At 35.7% G+C, this 3704-nt stretch overlaps 1 non-coding gene across 1 annotated transcript; it reads left to right on the forward strand.

Annotated features, from left to right (window-relative positions):
• Positions 1-2734: 2734 nt before the first annotated feature.
• On the forward strand, positions 2735-2841 carry LOC119632735. Its single transcript, XR_005246821.1, has one exon. It is a non-coding gene; the product is annotated as a U6 spliceosomal RNA (small nuclear RNA).
• Positions 2842-3704: the final 863 nt, after the last annotated feature.

The following is a 3704-nucleotide window of genomic DNA, read 5'->3' on the forward strand; positions in this document are numbered from 1 at the left end:
CAATCACGGTAGTAACTTATAAAAATACTATAATGATCTTTTATTGTACAATAAAACGTTCAATTACCGCCTGAATTACAAAATTTCTGGCAAAATCACATCCTCGTGCCCGCGTTTGCGGTTCATTGGATCCACTATGCTAAAAAGTTCGATTTCCAACCCTTGTAATACGTATGATGCAACAGTTGATAACTTGCTTTATGCAATGCATACGGTATGGTCGCTACACTTCAAAGTCACGCCTCAGCATAACGGCGGCTGTATATATGTACAACTCATAACGCCACTCTTAACAATTTTCCCGCGAGATAATGAAAAGCCCGTTTTGAAAATGCGGAACTGCTATACAAATCTACATACACTAACATAACATATTTATACGTTTTTGTGCATGTTAGACACAATTTACTTACCCGTTTCGAGATAGCAAGAGGAGAGCGGAAACACCCAGCAAAGCCTTTCCCGCTCGTATCGTGTGAGTGGTTTTTTGTGCGTCGCGGTTGTCATCTTTCTCCTCTTCAAGGAACGATCAAAATCGATGAAATTACGATAGATTGTGATGAAAATTCTTTAATTTAGATCGATACTTAAAAAAATTTATATTAATTTTTACCAAATTTTTTCTTCTCACAATTCACCTATTCCTATTTTTTTTAATTATTTAAAATTTTTGAATTAATGATTCATTTTTTAACAGATGTTTTTCTACAAACGCAACTCTAAAAGAGAAATTTTGCGGTCATTTCTATTGTTGTCAGATTTGACATAGCCCAGAGAGTGCATTTAACGGCAATCGCAAAGAAGTTTGCTTACATGATTCGATTTTACTGGTGATTGTCAGCTGCTTACATGATTATCCCGCTAAGGTTGGCTTACGGTTATAGGCAATCGTATCGTTTTTGCATTTTGTATCGTACGGTAGCTCGATAACGAGAACCATAAACAGGCCCAAGTGCTTCTGTAGGTGTCATCGCCATTTACTATTACAGTCGTTCGAATTTCGAAGTGCAGGACCTACTGTTGCTTCCATCGATATCGATCAGCTAATGGTCTTAGTCGACTTTGAAATACATTTCTCGATATGAGCTATCGGCTCTAATCTCGACATTGCCCATGTTTAGATCTTCGAAGAAATCAGAATCATTTTTTGTTGTTTTTTTCTTTGCACTCACTCTTCTGTAATATTGAAATAGTTATTAACACTTTTATAGTTATTAATATTTTTGAGCAAAATAAAATGAAAAGACTTAATCTGCATAAAATACGTGGTTTAAGCAATCATTGCAGAAAGAGAACAGGATACACTTAAACATACACATAAACACATAAGCGTGGATATCAACAAAAGGTAGACAGGTAAATGGTAGTAAGAGATATGCAGCAACCAGAAATGCGTCAAAAAATTACATTTAATAAGGGAACAATAATAAGACATGACACAAAAGCCACACCCTGCAAAAGAAGAAGACAAAGGATTATTTAATAGCGTTGCTGCCGTTAAATCCTTTATAAAATCAAGAATTTCTGTGGAATCAGAATATATACTGACAGCGTATAATTAAGAAATGCATGGGCACAAATGACAAGCACAAGTAAAGCATGGCATGGCAAGCTTTACGAACAACGATAGCCAATTAAGACTCTAAGATAATAATAAGTTCACCTCTTCTTACTTAAAAATAAATTTATACCATCGATGATCAAAAATTTTCATTACTTCAGAGATCAAGTTGACACGAAATTTCTAGTGCTAATTATTAATACTTAATAAAATGACCCCTTTGAAGACTCTTTCACCATTCGGCTTTTTAAGGGTTCAAAAAATACACTACACTATTGTATCATCCTGTTTAAATCGGCTAAGAAAGTGAACTTTTTTCGGTGGATCTTATATATGTCTGCACAATGTTTGTGAACCGTTACGGCGACCTGATAAAAAAATGTTGGACGTGCGGCAGCTAGAAATTTGAAAAAGAGATTTGCTTACCAGCCTTTTACCGTCTATTTAGTCAATGTATTTAGCTTAAACGCATGTATGTGTCACACATCTTCTTGGATATTTAGCTATAATGGATGACGTCTAACAATTGAGTGTTCGTAATGTTAGAAAAAGATGACATGGAAGCAAAACTATAATATATAACAAAGATGGATTCTTCAAAAGTGTTTCAACAGGTTTGCAATTCTATTTGAAGCGCCAAATAATGCGGGATCAAATATGTGTTGGAAAATCGAAGCTCGTATTTGAAAGTTACCTTTCGTTCGCAACGAAGTCGATAATAGAAATCTTTTTTATTACGCTCACGTTTCAGTTTCGTTGCTATCAATCCTGTGTAATTGAAAAAGCAGAAGAAAAGAAGCAAACTTTTGCTTATATTTATTTGTGGCTGTCTAAACCAAAAGGAGAAAATACTATTTCCGTTTGATTGTTGACATGCGCACATGCGCTTCATCGTGAAGAAAAAAAGACATAATTAATTAACCTCGTCCTGAACAATAACAATCGACAAAGCAGAGTGTGGTCCAAGGTGGTGTGATTAAAATCAACGGCAAGGAACATTTGACAGTTTCCAGAGGCAGATTCTACATACATTTCATGGGTGGATACTCTGTCTTCATCCAGTCAGGACACAAGTTGTATTCCCAATCATAGAGTTTGGGAATAATTTTTAAAACGCATTCCCTCTCAATAAAGACATTTGCTTTGCTCCTAAGAAACAAATTAATAAAATTACTTCTTGCTACGGCAGAACATATACTAAAATTGGAACGATACAGAGAAGATTAGCATGGCCCCTGCGCAAGGATGACACGCAAAATCGTGAAGCGTTCCACATTTTTATTAAAATGTTATGGGTATCAAGTCACATCGGTTTACTGGGAAATGAGCAGGCTGATCGAGCGGCAAAGTATGCTGCTTCTGCTCCTCTAATTATGGATGATGTCATGGAAAAGTTGGATCTTCAAAGATACATTGGAAGAAAAGTTAAAGAGAAAATTGCAGAAGGAAATTTACAATACCATCATCAACACTACTCTTGCATTAACCCTCAATTAACTCCACCTCTATATCCAACAAATGTTGAGAAAACCAAGATCCAAACATTTTCGAGAATTCGCCTTGGTCATACAATTGCAACTCACCAATGGATCCTGAAGAAGTCTTTTCCCCCAATCTGCTGTTGTGGACAAACTCTTACTATAAAGCACATTCTCTGCGACTGCCTCAACTTTTCCTTGGCTAGAAGTATTGCATTTGGAACGATTAACCCTTTGAACATCCTACAATCAGCTTCAGAACAGAATATCAATTCAATATTTTACTTTATTAATATTACTAAGCTTATTATCTAATATCCATTTATTTAAATTAGAGCCGATAGCCTGTGTTGCTAGTGCTCAATGTCTTTTTTTTAGTCTAAGAATTCAATTCATTAGTCTAAAATTAAAATAATAATAATAATACTTCGGATATATCTACAATGACCGCTATTGCTGCCGACGCTGTCTTAAACAGTAGATACGCGGTCTACACATCTAGCAAACTTCGTGCGGCCCGAGGTATCTTTCCTATTGCCACGGATTTCACAGAAAAGTTGGGCTAAAAATATGCACAATTTTGCGCAATTATCTGCAGGCCAGGACTCCACTCTAAATATCTTACATTCTATTACCGAAGAAAATAGCCCAATTCAATTGCTCCA

The sequence above is a fragment of the Glossina fuscipes genome, unplaced genomic scaffold (assembly GCF_014805625.2).
Source record: "Glossina fuscipes isolate IAEA_lab_2018 unplaced genomic scaffold, Yale_Gfus_2 1, whole genome shotgun sequence".
Lineage (NCBI taxonomy): Eukaryota > Metazoa > Arthropoda > Insecta > Diptera > Glossinidae > Glossina > Glossina fuscipes.